This window comes from Lissotriton helveticus, chromosome 3_1 (genome assembly GCF_964261635.1).
Source record: "Lissotriton helveticus chromosome 3_1, aLisHel1.1, whole genome shotgun sequence".
Lineage (NCBI taxonomy): Eukaryota > Metazoa > Chordata > Amphibia > Caudata > Salamandridae > Lissotriton > Lissotriton helveticus.
In genome coordinates, this window is record NC_136061.1 from 1,928,521,963 (window position 1) to 1,928,544,714 (window position 22,752).

At 46.7% G+C, this 22,752-nt stretch overlaps 1 long non-coding RNA gene across 1 annotated transcript in view; it reads right to left on the bottom strand.

Annotated features, from left to right (window-relative positions):
• Positions 1 to 5,460: 5,460 nt before the first annotated feature.
• The window catches only part of LOC144825218 (uncharacterized), a 43,768-nt gene continuing 26,476 nt past the window's right edge, over positions 5,461 to 22,752 (bottom strand). Inside the window, exon 3 of the long non-coding RNA XR_013609337.1 lies at positions 5,461 to 6,396. This is a non-coding gene — a long non-coding RNA (uncharacterized LOC144825218). The remainder of the gene's footprint in view (positions 6,397 to 22,752) is intronic.

Consider the following 22,752-nt stretch of genomic DNA (forward strand, 5'->3'; position numbering starts at 1 on the left):
AGATCCACACCCTAGAAACCAAGCTTGGGGTACAAAATGACACTCGAAAGCAGCTATCCACAGCCAGGAGTAAATATATCAGGACACTGGATAGATTAAGAACATTTGATCTTAAAACATACCAGAAAAAAACAACACATTGAGGGTGGGAAATCCAGGAAACTGCTGGCGTGGCTGATTCGACCTGAAAGCAGAGGCACACCCATTACCAGATTGTAGGCTAATCTACTCACCCAAGGCCATCAACACTACTTAGAATACTACACTAAGCTATATAGGGGCCCCAGCGGAGCTGTTGTGCGAATACATAAATAGATACCTCGACAGTCTACACTTGAACAAAGTGGACCCTGATGTACAGAAAGAATTAGGGAAACCAATAAGCGCCCATGAGATCCGAGCAGCAATCAAGGATATGGCTAAAGGGAACACCCCAGGCCCAGATGGGATTCTGGCGGAGTTTTATGCAGCTTTTAGCTCTCTATTGGCCCCCCATTTAGTGAAGCTGTATGCCGACTCATTACAATCTGGTCATTTACCAACCATGACCAGAGAAGCCCTGGTGGTCCCCCTCCCCAAAACCAAATCGGGAACTCCCTCTGTTACAGAATTTAGACCACTGTCTATGCTAAATATATACAACTTTAAACTATTAAGTAAAATATTAGCCACGAGAATACTTCCACAGATGCACGCATTAGTCCACACTGACCAGGATGGGTTCATTCCCACCAGATCAACATCTGGAAACCTCTGACAATTATATTATGCACTGTTCCATGCAACATCACAACCCACCCCAAAGCTGTGGTAATGGTGGTAGATCTTGAAAAAAGCCTTTGACTCCCTGCGGTGGGATTTCTTGAAGCATGTAATGCAAAAAAATGATTTGTGAGAGGGATAGATTAAATGGGTAAAGTTGCTTTATACCTGTCCCACAGCCAGGCTCATAGCAGGAGGAATAATCTTAGATCCGTACAACGTATATAAAGAAACTAGCCAGGACTGTCCATTGTTCCCCCTCCTGTTTGCTTTAGAAATAGAAGCGCTAGTGGAACGGTTTAGGGGAGAGGAGGGCGGCTAGGTCTGATGCTCGACAGGAGGGAATTTATGACCTCCTTATATGCAGACAATATCCTCCTTTATCTACGAAATGGAGACCTGAGGGCCAAGAGTGCATTGGGCATACTGAAAGAATATGCTAACCTGATAGGTCTGAGGGTAAAAACACATGTCTTATCGCTCACTTTTTGCAACCCCCTGCCCTCCTGCATTCCCACCGTACACCTTTTGGGCCCCTTGCTCCTTTACATTTCTGTGGTATACAGGTATAGCACGAGCAACAAGACATTCTGGAGGGCAACCTTGGGCAGGCATTACACTCCCTTAAATCAAACATATTGTTCTGGCGATCCCTTAAACTTCCCACTATGTCTAGGGTGGCGTTAACCAATAAGGTAGTATTGCCAAGGCTATTATATTATTTTGTAAATCTCCCGATAATAATCTCAAAGAGCTGGTTCAGGGAACTAGACACATTGTTGAGAAAATTGATATGGGATTGGGGGAGAAACCGGGTGTCATTGGCCACTCTACAGAGAACGCCAGAGGAGGGATTGTAGTGTAGTTCCTATATTCCAAATAGGCTCTGCGCATTGGAATAATATTTCCTATAGATTTGACGTAGGACTGAGGTCCACTAGATCTCTATTGAATATATTAGACTTAATTGTGAGTGCCAGCTAGCTCAGAGGTCACTAGAAACTTTCTCGAATAAACAAGAAGGGATTAGTTTCTGCCAACCGCATAAACATGACAACTTTGTTTCCCCAAGAATAAACTGATCTTCAGAGTCGTGGAAACATTAGATAGATATTTCACTCAGTCAATCGTGCATGCTTCGGTTCACCAGAGGTACAGAAAATAGATAGACGGGCGTTTTCAATAAAAGGTGTTATTAAACAGTCTTCTTTCTCAAGCATAAGAAATGAACTGCTACAATCGTAAGACTGGTTGCAAAATATAATGCATACAGTAAAAAGAGTAGAATAAAATAATACTGTAAGAGCATTGTATGGTTCCTAAACCATAGCTAAATACAAACATAAATAACAGATGCTAAAAGTACTCAACTGGTGCTTCTAAAATATGCCATCAGGAATTCATATAGCACGTTGGACTTTTAAAGTCCGCATGACATATTGTACCAAGTGTCTATGTATTTTGATTAATTGTTTTAGCTGAGCTAATAGTTCAGGACCTGTCATTTGTTCTATGGCAGGATGTGGTGTATAGCTGGCTAGTACCGGCCATGTTGCTCCTGGTCTAACTAATGGACCAAGCCTGGTAATGTGATTTTGATGTTTTAGGGCGCCTTTAAGCCAGAGCTGATGCTCTTGGTATGTTAATGGAATTTCAACGTCCTCAAAAGGAGCGTATTCCGCTGGAGGTTCCTCCATCTTGTAGAAGTGGAACACATGTGTTGTTGGATTTGCTTGTGGAAAGATAATCCATGAAAAGAATACCTCTGTCTGCCGATATTCATGTGCCACTATGACAAATATTACCCACCTCTTGGTGATAGGCCATTTTTTATAAGGTTTATAGCTATGGCTTTCCTTACATTTTCCGGGATGATTATAGCATCATCGTCGTCTTCATTAAACCCTGTGGTGTCAAAGCCCGGTTGGGCTGCTGCAGCTCCACCGGTTGCGTTGTTGTCACCGTTAAGCGACATTGTTTAATGAAAGTTGCAGAGCAAGTTTCAAGGAAACAAAGATAAGGTGCACAATATTTTAGAACACTGTATCCTTCAATATTGAACAAAACCAAAAACTAATACATAGGATTTTTCGTCCTACTTAGTTACGGCGGATATTTTATCCTTTGACCCACTCCAGACGTCTATTGGAGTATTTTACGGGGAAAAGGGGTCTCTGTGAAAAGCACGACTCAGTTACTCTAGTATCTAGCGTTAAATTAGTGCCTTACACTAACGTTGGGCGGCATGTAGTGTAGTTCCTATATTCCCAAAAGGCTCTGTGCATTAGAATAATATATCCTATAGATTTGACGTAGGACTGAGGTCAACTAGGTCTCTATCGAATATATTAGACTTAATTGTGAATGCCAGCTAGCTCAGAGGTCACTAGAAACTTTCTCAAATAAACAAGAAGGGATTAGTTTCTGACAACCGCATAAACATTGTTTCCCCAAGAATAAACTGATCTTCAGAGTCGTGGAAACAATAGATAGATATTTCACTCAGTCAATCGTGCATGCTTCGTTTCACCAGAGGTGCAGAGAAATAGATAGACGGGTGTTTTCAATAAAAGGTTTTATTGAACAGTCTTCTTTCTCAAGCATAAGAATTGAACTGCTACAAACGTAAGACTGGTTGCAAAATATAATGCATACAGTAAATAGTGTAGAATAAAATAATACTGTAAGAGTATTGTATGGTTCCTAAATCATAGCTAAATACATACATAAATAACAGAGGCTAAAAGTACTCAACTGGTGCTTCTAAAATACGCCTACCCCGATGTTCCTAACCTAAGCTTAGTACGAGGGAAGAAGTAAGTGAGGTGTAGCATAAATGTAGTATTCTTTTGCCAAGAATCTGTCCAAGATTTCTCTTAGGGTCTAATCAGCTCTGTACCTTGATTTGGAATGAAGAAGGTCAGGCTCAGGACTCGATTTCCCAACAACCCGCAAGGGTAGCTTGGAAACACTGGAGCGGGATTTCTCGGCAGGAGAAAAGTCAGCGTCTCTCTCAGTGCGTCTGCTGGAGGGTCGGCTTCCTTTGGCACTTGCCGTAGCAGGGCGCGTCGGGCAAGTAGATAGTCGAATGCTCCAAACCACCGTGTGTTTGCTATGGCAAGTGTGGGCATATGTATACCTTGAAGTTACCGAGTTTGACGTAAAGGTGGACATAATAACGTCATCAAAAGAGTCTCAGTTCTTTGAAAACTCCATGAGTTCTTGGACAAGTCAGTTTTCGAGCAAGGGGAAGTCCCTAGCTGCTGAAGCCGAGTTTTTCAAGAAATCGTTGTAGATTTTCGGAACTAGTGGAAGTAGCCCTGCCGTATTTGGACTGCATGAGCTATGTCTAAATATGGTTATGATTCTCATGCCTATATAAGAATATGGTGATTTATACCTATATAAGGGCATGAATCGGGAAAATTACAATAGGGTCCTAAAATGTTATACAACAGGATGACTGGGAGTGCCAGACTTCGAAGCGTATTATCTGGTGGCTAAAGTACAACGACTAGAGGAGATAGGATTGGAGACCCTAGATATCCCAACGCACGCAGACTAGAAGGGGAGACTACTAGCTAAACTGCTTTATCCCAAGATTCAGATCCAACACCTGGGTACCTTATTTACAGTAGTTTTGAAATACTGGCACAGACGTATCCAGCGAGCACCAGGAATTCCATTATATGCGCCTGACCTTCCACTAGTGGGGTTTCTACATAGTGGTACTTCCTAATTTTTTACCGAAACCCAACTGAGGGAATGGACTAGTGCAGATATCCAGACAATTAGTGACTGCTATCTAGAGGGTGAATTGATACCACTAGCTGACCTAATCACTCAATATGACCCACCACCAGGACAATTTATGAACTACCATGGGTTACGGAAAGTCTTGGGGAGGTGGAAACCAAGATCCAGCCACACATGCCCTGTTGCAAGCCATGGTAACATTGGGATCGGCGAGACATCTCGTCAAATGGTTATATACCAGGGAGATGGTTGACAAACCACTGCCTACATTACAACAGAAATGGACAGCTCTCATAAATAGAATCATTTCAGAGGCAGAATGGAAAAAAGCTCTAAGCTTGCCCAAGAAGATATCTCGAAATTCCAACTTTAAATATACCCAATTCAATATTCTGCATATGACCTACCTCACCCCACACAGACTTAACATTATGTTAGAAAGCACCGACAATCAATGCCCAAGATGTGTGACCCTGAACGTGGACTGTAAACACATTATGTGGGATTGCCCGGCTCTGCTGGACTACTGGCGTCAGGTCACTGGGTTACTACACAGGGTTCTCACAGGCACCCTCCCACCCACGATAGAGGTATGTTTATTAGGTCTTTTCCCACGACCCAAGGCCAAAAAATGTGGCACTCGTTTTATAGACCTAGCCCTAATATTGGCAAAAAGACAGATATCGCTAAGATGGCAGACCACAGCAGGTCCCAAAAACTTGGATTGGGAGAAGGATGTCACGGCGTGGGCACGGGCAGAAAAGGGGGCACTGACTGAGGAAAATAATAGAGGTGTGAGACACCGCCCCATAGCCGATCTGTGGTTGGAGGTGTTGCTGGAGTTTGATGCCAGAGGCATATGAGAAGGGGACAGCACACCTGACATCTCGTAGACTACCAAACTAATACAACTACTATTGTTTGCTCACTGACGAGTTAGGCAAGGGGTAAGGGAAGATCGCCCTGGACACAGAGTGCCCACACCGAATCGCCTTCAGCAATAGAATGTACGTTATCTATAATAAAGAAAACCAGTTATTATGGCAAGCTGGGTAGATGTCTGAAGATCCTTACTTGAACCCCTGTGTGCTCTCGTTGTTATAGAGTTCTACATGTAACTGTTGTTTACAATGTTAAATTATAAGATATTGGATTAGCGGGCCTAGCAAGCCACGATGGCAGACGTGTGTTAGGTGAGCTCTGTCCAGCCTAGGCGAAGATCCTTGAATTATCCTGCTTCTCCGATTTCTTTTCCAGACCTGGATCGCGTTCCTGGTGGGGTGCTTGTGGGGGCTGCGCTTTAAGCCCTGTTTCGGCCTGGATTGCTAATTGTCAGAAAGAAGCTCCCCTGGGAAACCAGTGTAACTACACAATTTTACAGTCACACTAAGCATTTAACCAGATATATATAACGCACTCCCAGGGTTTTGCAAAATAAACCAGAAAAGCAAATCAATTCAAAAACAATTTAAGAAAGAACAATTTAAGAGAAAATAGCCATACAGTTTATTAACAATTATAACAAAAACAGCTATGTGGTTAAAAATTCATTGTACAATATAAATGACAAGTTAAAAACATTTCATAAAATAACATAACATAAATCAACATGTGAGACAAAAACACAGCAAGACAAAATATGTATCAAATCTGGGAGCACCACAGTACTGCGACCTATAGATAGATAAATTGTATGCACAAAGCTCTAGGCAGAAAACACTTCTAGCTAGATAATCAGGAGCTGTTGTTTGCATATGTCATGTATCCGTGGAGTTTTCCCAGAATTAAAGCTTCGACGCGTTTCGGCGGGTCCAATAAGGATAACTGCCCACCTTCATCAGGACAAAAACACAATCTTCCCACTTTCTATAGCAACATCTATTAAAAACATATAAAACAACATACATGTTAAAATACAAACTGATTTGATTTGATTTACTGGCTCACATAATAAACAAAACCACCATGCACACAACCCTCCTATATTGAACACCATACATCATTCTCTCAGAGTTGTTGTAATGTTTGATTAAACAGTTCGAAACCGAAATGTTCTGGTTAAGAAACCGGTCTATTAAAAGTACCGGGGTCTATTTTTGCCTTAGTCACTAATCGCTAACCCCTACCAGAAGTTTATTCTTAGGGAATTAGCTACTAATCAAGTCCAGAGTTTTTAAACATATTTATGCATTTACTTCTGAATCTTTAAGCTGGCCTTTTATTTAAAAAAGTGCCTTTGGACTCAACTAATCTGTAGGTCCATAATTAGTACCAACAAGCTCCTACTTATTAAAAGAATTTCATTAATTATTTGGAATGAGATGCAATGAACATAATAGTGCATATTTAAACAGAATGATATAATACCTCATATCTTCATGAATACTCTCTTAGTGGTTCATTTGTAGAGAACAGATTAAAGTGCCTGTGGTGACCTGCCGTCACTCACGGCCAAGACAAAAAAGAGATAAAACAACGACAGGGGTCAGAAATCCAATTTTCCGTGCAATAAAGAGAGGAGACAATATCAAGCTCCAAACAAAATACCTACCATATAAATCGAAGCTAATGCGGTATCGTATTCTTCAGATGGGTAAACTACCACAGTTCCTTCCTCAGTATATCCAGAGTAACCAAGTTAAAAACCAGGAAAATCTAGAGAAGAATCATCAGGACAATCTAGAGAAGAGGGGTTACATATATTAACTCGATGCCCCGTGTTGTGATTCTGCCTGCACTATATCTTGTACTAAGCATTCAGCTGACCACATACCTTAAAAACAAGCAAAACGAAGCACCCGTTTAGTCCTCTCTCGTTCTGCGTCTAAATATGTACTTAGAAATATAGGAACACCCATAGGATCGGCGACTCTCACTATCGAGTTATCTCTAGGAAAAGAGAGAAATAATATTACATGAAAATGAATCCCGGTTTTAGCCTAAATAATACACGTGCGAAGGCCAATCGAATAGAGGGCTAGCAGGTATGCACGCACAGAGATGCCTACTGACCGCTATTACCACGGATTTGCTTACCTCGAAATAAATGTCCCAAAAAGTAAAACCGGTGGTCTGACGTGGGGTAATGTTCCTCCAAAAGCGTCTTTTCTAGTTTACGATCGGCGCCCGATTTTATACTAACCGAGTCCCGCGCTGCCCGATGCAAATTCGTGACAGCTGGGGTGAACAAGTCACGTGGTATTCGTGTACTATAGCGGGCGCAATCTTAAACTCCCTAAATGTGAACGGGAGTCAATCCCTAACAACGGAAGGAGTACCTGCAATAGCAGTGACCTAGTGTTTTGCACCAAAGATTGTAAGAAAATTCAAACATTATAAGCTGCCGCTGTAAAAAATATTAAGAACTGATACATTTGCGACGACCGCAACAACGCTCGCCATCTTGTGATTGGCTAGCGACCCGTGGAGCAAAGAATGCTCCACAGGTGTCTTAATTGATTTCAAAACGCCATCTGTCGGTTAGCAGATGCCAAATAAACAGGTCCCGATCTCAAAATGGACCAAAACGACAAAATTAAAACCAAAAATGATTACATTAATTCAGAGAAACGCTCGCAATCGGATCTGTGTTTTCAAGGCAGCAGCAGAGGGGGCCACGAACAGGAGGAGAACCACGCTCCCCACTCTGATTTTTTGTTAACCTCTCGCGTTTCCCGCTCTGCGGGAAACGCTTGCATTTGGGACTTTTTCACCGGCAGCAGCAGAGGGGCTACGACCAGGAGGAGATCTACGCTCCCCAGAAGGCAGCGGGGGAGATAGACGCCCTCCTGCCACGCCCTGCCCAGGTGTACTTAACCAGCACTATAGTCCCGCCCCGCGGGACGCGCGCAGGACGAGCCGGGCGAAGCCCAGGCCAAGGGCGGGCCCGTTTTAGCCCGTTCGAGCCCGAGAGAGGACAGGACGGGCCACCCCCCTATCATCACATGGATTAAGGTCTGTGCCTGCAAAAACACACCTTGTATTATTGCTAGTGGCCAGATAACTGTGAGGGTCTTCAGCTGCTCATTAAGCTCCTATCATGGCCACCAGCATTGATGGAAAGGGGGGGAAATCCAACGTGGGCAGTTCTATCGTAGGAACTAGATTGCTTTATTACAAGGGCTTCGTCAGTCCTTTTGCGCAAAATTGAATTGACAGAGAAAAGACTGTCTCTAGACCCAGTCTTTGATAAACGCTCGTCGTTGGGGCCACTACTGCACTCAATCTCCCCAAACCATCAACATGTGGTCAGCATTGGTGACTCCGAGTTGGAGACGGAAAGCCCAAATACCCAGCCTAGTCGTGTTTCAGAACTCATACAAGATAGTAGGATCAAAGCACCACCTGTACTAGTGCATTTGATCCCCACAATGGTGATACAGACGTCGTAAACTTGAGACCAGTTACGAGATCCTTACAGTGCTCCAAGGCGGAGAGCGCTAAAGTGTCAACAGACTTGGTTGTGAAAAGGAAGCGCGGAGGAGCACCCTTAACTAGTAAAAAAGCTAAACTTAAAAAAGGGAACGACAAAAATGAAGAATCGAGTTCAAGAGCCCAATATATTTGGGTGACAAGCCCACAGCCCACTCCAGTGGCCACCACTCCAATGAACTTCAGAGACATCAATCCGGCAGATTTGGGATCTGCATTCTCGGGGGAATTGGAGCGTATTTTTACAAGGACCTGTCTCCCGATATACAATAGACTCGTGCAGATTGAGAAGAGACTATTGCACTTGGAGTCCCGAACTGGCCCACCCCAGTTGCAGGCAGATCTGCAAGTTGCAGTTGGGGCAGGTCCCCTAGATGGGGGGATGCAACTTGGGAAAGGAGATTCAATTGATAGCAACCAGCCAATCAGCAATTCTATACCTGATGTCAGGCCACAAGGGGGCCCTAGTGGGGAGTAAAATGCAAATTTTACCCCTACACCTGTCCTATTTTTATCCTGTTACCAATGTGGGTCGGAAACAACCTAGAGGGGGGTAGTCTCGGGGGTTCCTGCATTCACCACTACGCAGAGACCAAATAGAGTTGAATAACTGGGAGGGCCCACAAATTACTACCCCGTTGCTCTCCTTCTTTCCCCAGTACAATAGGTTTAGTACTCTCGACTTAGTAGATTGACAACCTGTGGTCAAAGCACATCCGCTATCAGTAGCTAGAGAACCTGGTCTACTGTTGACATTAATCTTATCAGAGACCCTAGTAATATGCAACAAGAGGCAGCAAAAGGGAAGGGGTCGAAAGAGCCAACTGTGGTGCAGCTTAGGGGAAACGTCTGCCTGGTTGTAGACTCTGATGCATTTCCCTGTGTGACGCAGGAGGATGCTACAGGGTCGGCCGGTATGCCACATTTGGGACAAGTAGCTGAACATTCCGAAGCAACTGAGAAAATGGTGTGCTCTAGTGGCAATGCACTTGGTGGTTTTGATCCCAAAGAAGTTGTAGGCACTAGCAGTTTTGGGACAAAGGAAGCTAATATTAAAGTCCTGTCCTGGAATCTGGCTGGTCTGAGAATTAAATTGTCTACTCCCGAGTGGGGCCAATTTATTGAAAAACATGATATTTGTATCAAGCAGGAGACGTGGGCCCTGGAAGAGATCTCATGGGATGGTTTTGCCACTTTTAGTGTATTGGCAACTTCAAGCGGTAGGGGGAGACCCTCGGGTGGCTTAGCGATATGGGTTGGCACGCACTTGGGTGTTAAGGCAGCCCATGTCCCTACCAATTCACCAGATATCCAATGTGTCCTTTTGACACTGCCTGATTCTACTCAGGTTACCCTTCTCAATGTTTACTCTAGACCGTCGCAGGGCAGTCAGGAATCTCCCACTATCGATATCTTAGGGCGGTTTATCTCATCGCTTGACCCAGCAATAGCCCTGTTAGTTGGAGGCGACTTCAATTGCCAGTATGAACCCCTCGCTGGCGCTGATATAGCCGATCTAGTGGATGAGGACAACTACTGGCACATCCCTGAACCACGGATAGCCCCAGTTAAAGCTTGGACTCCGCTGGTACTGCAAATCAAATCCTTATCCCTTACAACGTCTCTGCGGGCGTGTAATGGGAGGGTGGACAAAGACAGACCGGGCTTACCAACTTTTAATAGACTGGGGCAAAATTCCAATATTGATTATGTATTAGTTGAAGCCAGACATTGGAATTGGGTCTTTGATTTCAGGATACACCAACGCAGCGATAGTGATCATAACGCCCTTGTGCTGTTTTTGAAACCAGGGAGTTTTGGCCTGTCTAGAACTGTGCCTGACCCTAACTCTGTCAAACCTCCACTCGTCCTTTCCAATAATCGGCGACAAATTAAGTGGGCGAAAATCCAGGAATCGCCGTCCAAACTGGCAGGGATATACCAGCTTGCACTACCGCAGCTCCTAGAAATGGGTACGGTAGGAGAAAAGGACTTTGACCTAGAGGCGCGGACCAGGGCCGTAGATGTCCACAAACAATTGATTGTAAATTTATCGGATGTCTTCTTCCCAGGTGGAAGTGGGAAGGTTATCACTCACCAAAAACATCCGTGGTATGACGCATCCTGCCGGAAAGCGAAAAGTGACCTTCTATCTGCTATAAAAAATGAGGACAGGGCTCGCATCAAGCAGTGCCAGCTCAGGTACAAGCAGCTCGTTAACCGTGAGAAGAAGAACTGGGAAGAGAGAAGGTGGTAGGATTTAAGAGTAGCCCTTTCGACCAAAGATTCCAAAACATTTTGGTCTATTGTGAATTCTGGGGGTAGAGCACCAATCCTGGCGAATATTGCACCGGCAGCATGGGAAGCACACTTTGGGGCTTTATATACTGACACTGAACCACAGCTACCTTCACATGCCACCCTTGGGAACTCTTATGAACATAGTTTGGAGGCCTTGCTGGTGCCGACGACGGAGGTCGATGATGAAACTCCCCAGCCCCTTACTCTAGGACCGCTAAATGAGTATTCTCTGGTGGGGTCCTTGATTTGCAAACAGGGCAAGGGCACAACGCCCCCTCTCGGTGCCCACCCTATGGTTGGGGATGAAGATATCTCCCTTCGGGAGGTTGAGACAGCCATAATTAAACTTCTACCTAACAAGGCCCCTGGCCTGGATAAGTTCCCCGGTGATTTATTTCGCACACAACCTAAAATCTGGGCACCATATTTGGTTGTCCTATTTAACGCAATACTTAAGGGTAGTTCCCCGCCGGATACGTGGTTTGGAGCGGAAATTGTCCCAATTCACAAAAAAGGCTGTCCATTAACCCCGTCTAATTACAGGCCCATCAGCCTGATAGATACCACACAAAAGTTGATGGGCAGGATTATTCTAGATAGAATCCAGGGGTGGATAGAGGAAAATGGGACTCTGTCTATATTCCAAGCCAGGTTCCGGACGGGTGTTTCTACAATCGATCAAATTTTTAGGCTCCAGGTATTATTTTGGAAAACGGTATGTGTAGAGGGTGGCAGCCTCTATCTCATATTCGTGGACCTGCGTGCCGCATTTGATCTAGTCCCAAGAGAAAAACTGTGGGCTGTATTGCAGGGTATGGGTCTTCCTCCCGAACTGTTAGACATCTTGATTAGACTACATACCAATAATTATGCACAAGTTAGGTGTGGACGATATAGGAAACTGTCGGATCGCTTCCCTGTGAAGAAAGGGGTACGCCAGGGGTGTGTCCTGGCCCCAACTCTATTCTGCCTTTATCTGAATGGGCTAGTTGACCACCTCCTGCATGTAAAGGACAGTGATGCCCCTGGGTTGGCGACTGGGCGAGTCCCCGCATTGATGTTTGCTGATGACACTTTGCTGTTATCTAAAACATCAACGGCGATCCAGCGTACCCTGGAAGGCTTCGCTGTTTTTTGCGAACAGCGAGGGTTAGAGATTAACTTGGACAAGACCAAGTATATGATTTTTAATCCCACCCAAAAAAAACGTCCGAACCCTCTGTTAAATGGTAAACGACTGGAAAGAGTAAAGATCTTCGATTACCTGGGCATTACCTTGACTGAAAACTTTGATTGGGGGGCTCAGACAGCTAAGGCGTCTCTCAGGTTGTCCCAGGTGGTGGGGGGAATTAGGAAAGTTCATAAGTCTTCGGTCTTCAAGCCTGCTGCGCCTGTCGTAGAAATTTATAAACTTCAGGCCAGAGCAGCCTCTACGTATGGTGCAGAATTGTGGGGCCATAAACGACCAGTGACTCTCGTGAGGGTAGAACATGGCTTCATGAGGAACCTATTCGATCTACCAATCAGCACACCATTAACTCCGTTGCGTATGGACCTGGGGTTAGAACCGATAGAGGAGGTAGTAGCTGCTCGGCCATTAATGTATTGGAAGAGGCTTTGGTCTGTCCCTGAATTAATCTATACTAATATAATAAAGAGAGAGCCCAAACCTTTGAGGCGGGTAATCTCAGGAACCACAGCACCAATTACAACACCCAATACAGCGTTGGAAAGGGCAGTTGCAGCAGAATGACATTAGCTATGCAGACGCCCACCATATACATTTAAAAGGTAAAAGAACAGTGCCAACAAAGTAGTCCCTTGTGGGCATGTCTGCGTTGTGCTGTGGGCGTGTGCTGGGGGTGTGACAAACGCTGGGGGCGTGTGGTATGTTCCGCCCTTCATGCCATGTCTCATATCATGTGCTGGGGGCGTGGGCGTGTGCAGGGCGCGGGATTACGGAAAAAAAAGCGAGCGTTGTGCCCAATATTTCATTGTTTTTTCTTCCCAGGTTCTGTACATTTCAGCTCCGGGTGTCCACCCTGCTCCCTTTAAATACCCCTGCACCCCATAATCATAACCCACCCTTACTCCTTAAAATACCCCAACACCCTTAAACACTAACCCATCTTAACCCTATAAATATACCCAGTACCCCAGAACCCAAACCTATCCCTAAACCCTAAAAATACCCCTGTACCCCAAAACCCAAACATAGCCCTGAACCCTATAAATACCCCTGTACCTCAAAACCCAAACATACCCCTGAACCCTAAAAATACCCCTGTACCCCAAAACTCAAACCTAGTCCTGAACCCTAAAAATACCCCTGTAACCCAAAACCTATACCTACCCCTGAACCCGAAAATACCCCTGTACCCCAAAACCCAAACCTACCCCTGAACCCTAAAATACCCCTGTACCCCAAAACCCAAACCTAGCCCTGACCCTTAAAATACCCCTGTACCCCCAAACCACCCCTGAACCCTAAAAATACCCCTATACCCCAAAACCCAAACCTAGCCCTGAACCCTAAAAATACCCCTGTACCCCAAAACCCATACCTATCCCCAAACCCTAAAACTACCCCTGTACCCCATAACCCGAAACTATATCTGAACCCTTAAAATACCCAAACACCCCAAAACATATACCTCAGAGCCCCAAAACATGTACCCATATACCCATACTTACCTTATCCAAACATTTAAAAAAAACATGCTTTTACCATTTATTTATTTGTGGTATTTGTAGGGCGCAGCATTCATCCCAGGGGATATCAAGGCGCTGAATAAGAAAGGGCTGCAGAGGTTTGAGCAGGGGGGGTTAGTATTTGGGAAAGAGATGTGTTTTGAGTTTTTGCCGGAATGAAAGAAGGTTCACAGTGTGTCTCAGATCCATCGGTAGTTCATTCCATCGTTTGGCCGCCAGGTGCGAGAAGGCTCGTCCTCCTGTTCTTGTTTTGTAAATACGCTTGGGTTTTGCTAGGGCTGAGTTAATGGATCTTAGGTTCCTGTTTGGAATATAAAATTCAATTTTCCCTTGCAGGATTGTAGGGCCTGTTTTATGGAGGGCTTTGTGCGCATGACAAAGTAGTTTGAATGTGGCGCGCTGGCGCATCGGCAGCCAATGGAGTTGTTTTAGACATGCCGATGCAGAGTCTCGTTTGCCTTTGTTACATACCAGCTTGGCAGCCTGGTTTTGCAGAACCTGAAGGCGGGAGAACAACTGCTCGTTCATTCCTTCGAACAGAGCATTGCCATAGTCCAGGCGGCTGACTAGAAGGGCCTGGGTGATCGTACGACGACAGTCAAGTGGGATCCATGTGAAGATCTTAGCGAGGAGTTTCAGGATTGCAAATCCCTTACCCCAAAGTGTGCGCACGTGGTCCTTCATGGATAGTGCGTCGTCCATCATAATGCCCAGATTCCTGGCATATTGTTTCGGGGCGGGGGCTGTTCCCAATGACGGTGGCCACCAAGAATCGTTCCACGAAAGTTTGGCTCCTCCGAACAATAGAATTTCGGATTTTCCGGCATTGAGCTTGAGGCAGTGGTTACGCATCCAGTCCGCCATTTCGGAGAGGCAGCTGTGGAGTTTGTTTTTAGTTGTTTCTAATTTTTCCGATCTTTCATCCAAGGTCACCATCAGCTGCGTGTCGTCGGCATATGAGCAAATGCCGATGCCCCACTTTCTTCCGATGTCAGCCAGAGATGATACGTAGGCATTAAAGAGAGTGGGGCTTAGGGAAGCTCCTTGTGGGACTCCACAGCCAATGGGACGGGGTCCAGAATGGAATTGGCCCATATGCACTGCTTGGGTGCGGTTGGACAGGAAGGATTCAATCCATTGCAACGCTATGTCTTGTATTCCTTTGCTCCGGAGAATGTTCAATAGACATTTGTGCGACACTGTGTCGAACGCTGCCGACAGGTCCAACAGTATCAGAGCCACCGAGCCCCCTTGGTCAGTGATGCATCTGACACTGTCCGACACTGCCAGCAGCGTAGCCTCAGTGCTATTGTTGGATCTGAATCCAGTTTGGGTGGGGTCCAGAAGCGAGTTGTCCTCGAGATATTTGGATAACTGTAAGTTAACCATTTTCTCCAATGCTTTGGAGAGATAAGGGAGTTGTGAAATTGGCCTATAGTTCTCTGGGTTGAGAATATCGGCCCCAGCTTTCTTCAGGAGGGGGGTTACAGATGCGTGTTTCCAGCAATCTGGAAAGGACGCGGAGGCAAGAGATTGATTAAAAAGTTTGGTGATGATTGGGCATAGAGTCGGTGCAATTTCAGAGAATACAAAGTGTGGGCATGGATCTGCAGGGGAGCCGGATTTTATTGCTCTAAGGACTGTTAGTACTTCCTCTTCCATTCATGCATTTACAAGAATTTCGTTGTAGATGTATGCGTGGTAAAAGCATATCAAATGTAATGCCATGCGTTATAATGGCATTACGGAGTCATGGTACTTTCGTAATGAAAGTATGCGGAGTGATGGTATGCGGAAAGAAAGTTGCGGAATAATGGGTGTTTACCCTCCCCCGGTAAGTACATTGGTGGCACGGCGGCCCAAATCTCCAGCAACATACTCATATTTTTTCACCACCGATTTGAAAAAAGCACAGGTCTCTCTCATTGATGGCCAGCACTGACATACACTTTTAGACACACCTCCCGCCACAAGTTCTAGAATTGCGAACTTTAGAGCCTGGGAGCTACGTTCGAATCTCGGCATCAGCTCAACATCCTGTGATTTCAGGCAAATCGCTTTGTCTCCCCGTACCTACCACAAATGAATGTGTTCTTCTGTAATGTAAATTGTGCTCATGCCATGTTGTCGAGTTCGCGCTGTATAATATTGCAAGGAAAAATAAAGTAGGGAAACTCGAGTTCACACACTACTGAACGCGCACTCTTAAGTGCATCAGCAGTGCACTGTGAATAGGAGTGTTTCACAGGCCTGTCACAGATAAGAAATGCTAGCAAAACGAAATCCTACAAAATAATATACTACTGGCCGGCAGCAATTCATACCCGGACAACGTCGGGACGGGCTATAAAGCGGAGTTTACTGAAGTATGGGCTACTTTAAAAACTAGGAAGGTCCCATGGCTTGCACACGTGAGGGCACTCTGCAATCAAATTGGTTTACCCGAGTTGTGGGAGACTCCGGCAGATAGCTGCCAGAAGTTAACGAAAGCTAATCTCCTAAACCATGTCAGAAATTACAATCTAGAATCCCTCCAGAGTCTTCAACTCTGGGTAGACTGACAGTGGAGTTCCTGCAAGTGAAGGTGGAACCGAGTGTGGAGAATTTCTTGGACTTAATCTATCCCGCTCTTGCAAGGAAACTCTACATACAGCTTAGGATCGGTAGCCTCCCACTTAGGGTATTCACTGGTAGATGGGCCAATAGTGAGACCATTGTTTGCCCAGCTTGCAGTTACAAGCGAGAAGATATTTTCCATTTTTTTTTTTGCACTGCCTACCAGGAGATGAAACGCTGGCTGATCCCACTTTGTAGGAATCTTGGTTTCACCCAATGTGCCCATGCTTGTAGGGTCCTTCGTTTTGATACACATCCTCCAATTGTCTTTGCTGTATCACGATTCCTGTTGAGTATGTGGCATAGAAGGAGAGGTTTTTTATAATGCTGTATATTTTATCATACTGTATCGTTGATAACTCTTGCTTTAATCCATTTTATCCTTCAGGTTTGACTGTACATGTAATTTATTGTTTTAACCTTCAGTGAAATGTTCTGTTTTTATGTCCACTTTTATGGTCTACTTGACCGAAATAAAGTTATCAAACGAAACAAGATAAAAAAATAATAAAAAAGCTAAAGTATGCAAAGGCAGCAAATTATCATTTCATGTAATTAAAAAGAGGTTTCGCATGCAGGTGAATGGAGCTCATAAAAAATGAACTCCAAAGTTCACCACATGTCTAACCAAATATGACATGAGACATTAACTATCTAATTTGAGCAAGCACAGTTTACTGAAAACCCAAGCGTTCCCATTCATCTCTTGAGTTCAAACCCTTACGCATGGTATCTAAAAAGGAGATGAACCATTGCTCCCGAGCTTTCCGCTTGGTATCCCAGTTGCCACCTCGTCTGCTCAAGGTCACTTTTTCTAATATAAACCAGCGGAGGTCATTTTCATTGTGTTCTTTCTCAACAAAGTGGGAAACCATTGGTGCATTTTCTTTCCTAGTTATAATAGCAGATCTATGTTCTTGGACCCTGACCCTCAGTTCTCTGCTGGTTTCGCCCACATAGCCAAGGCCACATGGGCATAACAACAAATAAATCAGATTTTTGCTCCTGCAATTGTTAAGGGTTTTAGATCTAAGAGTTATGTTGTTATATTCCACTTCTTTCCCTTGGAGGCATAAGCAACAAATGCTACAGGATCCACATTTAGCGTTACCTACGGCTCTAGAGTTGTCCAGGGTTCTTTGGCTTTCAAGTTGGTCCTCATTGTAAGTGTGGACAAACTCATTCCTGAGGTTTTTATTCCGCTTAAAAGCAAACAGCGTCTTTTCAAGTTTCAATTCTTCATCAAAATTTAAAATATGCCAGTTCTTATTAACACTGGTTTTAATTCTGTTGCTCAAGCCTGGATTGCTGCCCGGAGCGATGTGGCAGTGGTGGCACGGATCGCCGCCTGTAGGCGGCTGGGTTATGACGTGGCCTGAGGCGGAGCGCGACGACTGGAGGACGGGGTGTCCGCTGTCTGGGGCCCCTGGTGGAGTGCTGAGAGCCTTTGAAGACTGCTCGTGCTGTTAGGGTCTCGGGCGGCGGTGACTGCCCGGGTCAGGCAGCCGCCGCTTGGATTGAAGTTGTCTTCTTCCCTGCTTCCCCCCGCACCCATTGGGCAGCTGCCGGGTTATCGGCGGCCATATCGGGCCGTGGGTGGAGTAGTGTGAGGGTGAGGCTGTGTCCTGGGACCTGCGGACATTTCTTTGACGCTGGACCGGCGTTGTCTCCGGAGCCTTCTCTGCTCTCCGACACCAGGTGGGCCGCCCTCTGCTCCTCTACCCTTCTGTAGCGATGTGCACTCGCTTGGCGGCCATTTCAGGTCACACAATTAAGCTGAGGGGCTCACGGGCTGCGAGGCTTTCGAGGGCCTTGGATCTCGGCCGCTGCTGTGATTGTTGGGGGCAGGCAGCAGTCCTACATGAGGGCGAAGTAGAGAGTGCGGGGGCCCCCTTCCCCCAGATTCCCATCAGAGAGCTTCATCAGCCACGGGCACTCGCAGGGGTGTAGCCTCCCTGGGAGTCGGTGCGGGGGGCTCCAGTGGGCCATAGTGTCACCCCAGCGGTGGGCGACTGCCCGTGGGTACTGACTGACCGGTGTTGGGCTCCTTGGGCCCATCCCCCGCCCCTTGTTGGCGGTCCTATATTCAACGGCCAGATCGGGTCGCGCGGACCTCATTTTTGCAACTTTGTGGCCCTCCTCCGCTTCATATTCTCTCTGGACTGGGGGGGTTGCGACGGATCGGCTGGCCCACGGGAGCATGCTTCCCCTTTATCTTGCACTAGGGGGCCGGTAGTCTTCTGCCAGATCAGCGTGGTGTACAGGCGTGAAGGTATCCTGGGAGTCGGAGGGCTTGGTGGATGACATGAGGGACAAAACGGGCGGGGGCTTGGCCAAACAGAGCACGGTCGACAGATTCACAAGCCCTGGGGCCCCTGCGGCAGCACCGGGGGGGGGGCGCAGGGAGACATGCCGGACAACGCCGCACTCATGGCTGCTATTATGCAGTCCAGGGACGTCTAGATGCTAAAATTGGAGTCGTCGGCTCTGATGTCATGCTCCTACGGCAGTATTTGCGTAATGCAGTGACACGCAGCACGGAGGTGGAGTCACGGATCTCTGGAGTGGAAGATAAAGTCACCACCCTGCATAGTGGGGGGCTTCACTGGTGACAACATAACATGGTCTGGTGACACAAGTGGGAGATGCCGAGGGAAGGGCCAGGCATAACAACCTCCGCTTTGTAGGCTCCCCAGAGGGCTGCGATGGAGCGGTTGCTTCTCAGTGGCTGGAGGGCTGGCTCCGCCTGGAGTCCTTGTCTTGCAGTTTTGTGGTGGAACGTGCACATATGGCCCTTATGCAGAAACCTCTCATCAGAAGCCGGTCATCGCAAAGTTGCTGAACTATCATGATCGCGACGTTATTCTTAAACAGGCCAGGGCCAAGGAACCTCTGCTGTTCGATAACACCCACATCCTGATATTTCCCGACTGTGAGACTTTGCCCTTTCCCCAAAATTTTTCGCCTTTTATTTCCCTTTTAAATCAGAATGCCCTCATGGTAACAACAATGTAAAGGCCTTGGGTGGTGGAGAATGCCCTGTGTAGTTTAAAACTAGTGTTAAAATACAGGTGCCTTATACCCCTAATATGGCTGCCACTGACCACTGCTGCTGCAGCGTGGTTTAGTGGGCGCATTCTAGTGGCCAGGGCCTGGCTGGAACCCCTCCAAACAATGTATCAACTTAGCCTGCCAGCCTGTCCACAGGTAGAATGGTGGAACCTCCTGGAAGCCTCTGGAACCTTCTGGAAGAGGTGAGGTGACACCAACTGCCACCACCAACTGTCAACTGGCAGTATATAAGGAAAGGGAGGGAAACTTTCCTGAGGAGAGGGACTGAGGGGAGACCTGGGGAAGTACCTATGCAGGAGGATAGGCAGTGGGGGTCAGGGCAGGGTCTTATGATGCTGGAATAACAGGGCCTAGTGTGCTGCTTTACAAGTATTGAGGCATCCTGTACCCCCCCCACTGACCTAACCCCGCGGCAGGGAACCCCCAGGGACCACTTGAAGGGATTGGTTGAGAAGAACTTGGAACACCAGCCACCAAACTATTCCCCCCTTCAAGGAACAAGAAACCAAGCAACAAAACTAAGGGCGTAAGGAACATCACACCAACAAGAAACTAAGCTTCTATTTACAAGGGCGCAAGAAACATCATGCCAACAAGAAACTAAGCAACCACAGGACTTTTTGAGGAACTACCCAGGTATTGGCGCTGTGTCGCTCCCTGTGCCCCCCCTGACGCCACCTGGGGTCCTTGAGTTAACCTGCCGCTGCTGTGTGGCTTGTCCTGTGAGCTGCCTCTATTTTAAAGCAACTCCTAATGAAGCGCCAACCTAGAAACCGCCTAAGCGCTACATTGCCTCTAAGCGCTTGACTGGTGAAGAATTGCTGTGTCCTGTGGGAGCGCTGTGAATTGCCTGCAGGGCTGTGGAAGTTGCCCCCCCCTGCAAAGCGTAGTAAAGTGCCTCAAGTGCTGGAGGAGTGCGGTATCCTGCCCCCCCCCAAAGCGCTGGGAACAGTGCCTGTGTAAAGCGCTATGTTCTGTTCCTCTCATCAGCGCTAGAGATTGCGTGCCTTGAAAAGCGCCGTATCCTGTGCCCTTGAGGAGCGCTATATTTTGCCCCCAGGCGCTGTCAGTATTCAGCGCCCTTCTGCCTGCCATTGGGTCGTCCCAGAGCGTCGAGAAGTGCCCCTCAGGCGCGGCCTGTGCCAAGCGCTTACCTGTAGCGCCTAGCGACGTGTGGAAATTGCCCGGGCGGCCCTCGGTGCGAGGAGAGGGCCGCCGCCACATCTGAGGGCCGTCGTCGCCGCCGCAGCCCGGCCGTGGAGTGAGGAGTTTCCCCGGCGGCCCGCGGTGTGAGGAGAGGACCGCCGGTATGTGGAGGAAGGCCCGCGGCAGTCCCTGAAGCTGCAAGGGAGTCGGCACCCTTGTCACGTGACGGGGGCGCGCCGCGTCTAGAGCCGCGCCCCCGCCTGCTTGTCCGGCTCTTGGCTGCTGCCGCGCTGAGACTTGGGCCGGCCCCGCTGTCGGACGGACCCCCCCCCCCCGAGCAGCACGGAAGCCGGGTAGAGATCCCGGAGAGCTCCCTGAGGAGAGTGAGAGCCCTCCCTGGGCCCCCACCAGCGGAAACACCAGCCCCACAAGGCCCAGACATTGCCGGAAACCTACGCAAGGGGCCCGACCGGCCCGAAGAGTAAGGTAATCCTCGGGGAGGAGGGCGGGAGGCCACAGAAGGCCCCGTGTCCGCCCCTCCCCTGGGAAAAGTTGTTACTGGGCCCCAGTGGCCCCGTTGTGCCCCCAGCACTACCTGAACTGGGCGGAGGTCCAGATTGACTGGTGGGCCCTTTAAAGTTAACCCCTGATTGGGGGACGTGACTACTTGTTGCCTAAGGCCTGGGTTAACTTTGCCATAATGAAATACTGGGGTTGTTAATCTAAAATGTTTTCCCTTTCATGAGGAAATGCTGATCTGTGGAAAAGGAAATGTTTAGTCCTGTTAGTTCTGCAATTCTGGAGGGCCTATTTGATGACATGTTAAATCCCGCCTAGTGCCAGGTTTCCTGAAACCCCTACAGCCAGGTACTAAAATGTTCTGCCCCCAAACGTAGGATATGTATATTTCTGCCTAAGGCAGTGTTGTCTGAATGCTGTTAGCTGCCTCAGAAAGTGGTTATCCTTACCTAAGGAAAGGTGTTTACTTTACCCAATGGAACGCTTGTTCGTGCTCCATGAAAATGCCTATGCTGGTTCAAAGAGAGTAATTAACTGGGTGCCTTAGGTAATGGGGCGCTTAACCCTATGTGGTGAAATGTTTCTGGGGTCACATGTCATGTCTATTCCAGCCTCAGGTGTTGTAGTAGTTTAACCTAGTTAAAAGAAAGGTTGATTCTTACCTGATGAAATGGGTAATGCTGGTTAAATGAAATGTTCTACATTGACTTTTTCAGGAAGTCTTTTCCCTGTGTGAGGAGAGTGATAACTTCAACCTATAGTCAGTTATGATACATCATTTATCTGTTTATGAGATGTTTTACTCCTAATATGGGAGAAGAGTTATGCACAGCCAATGTTCCCTCTAATATGGTGTTTCATATTCAAGGAAATGTTTGACCTACACTTAACGAATTGTTTTATTCCTACAGCGAGAAGAGGTTACTTCATGAATGTAATGTTGATGTATAACCAATGGGAAGGTTTTCCTTTAAACCGTTGAACTGCCTAATGTTTATTCTTACTAGGAGTGTTACCTAAAAGGGTTATTCCTAATTGAGGCAACAGTTAAACCGGCACAAGGGGATATTTATTTATTTTGCAATGTTTTCTCCTAGTTAATGCTGGCTAATGCAAGGGTTATCTGGGCCCAATGAGAAGTTCTCCAAAAGGTATGCCCATCCTTGCTATATGGAATATTTATTCTTAGTGAAATGTTTTCGCCTCTTTAGGGCTGTATTTATTGACTGAAACCTACAGTTATTTATTCACCTATTTATGGTTGGTGAAACATAGGTGAAAACCCTACAGGAACAAATGCCATGTTATTTGGTTGTTTCATCAATGCATTTTTACAGGTGCTGTCATGAAGCAAGGCAAAGGACAGGCCTATGGATTTCTGAAAATGTATTTATCTAATATCTGATATGTATTGAGTATTTACTATTTATCTAACTA